Here is a 244-nt window from a genome sequence, read left to right as displayed (position 1 = left end):
CCCTACAATAAGAACTTTGTCCATTTTTAGCACTAAGTTTGAATTCTTATCCGAATTTGCAGTTTTTTTTCTTTTCAGAGTATGGGCCAGGTGCTCGGTACATTATAACAAATAGAACTGGTTTCAGGGATTTCCAACTTGGGTGTGAAAGACTAAGAACAAGACTTTCAAATGAGATATAATTCAGTTTAGGTTTAGAGCTGATTAGTAGACTTGAATCGAAGATGGCTGCAACTCCACCTCC

The sequence above is a fragment of the Etheostoma spectabile genome, unplaced genomic scaffold (genome assembly GCF_008692095.1).
Source record: "Etheostoma spectabile isolate EspeVRDwgs_2016 unplaced genomic scaffold, UIUC_Espe_1.0 scaffold342, whole genome shotgun sequence".
Taxonomy (NCBI): Eukaryota; Metazoa; Chordata; class Actinopteri; order Perciformes; family Percidae; genus Etheostoma; species Etheostoma spectabile.
This window is presented reverse-complemented; position numbering follows the sequence as displayed.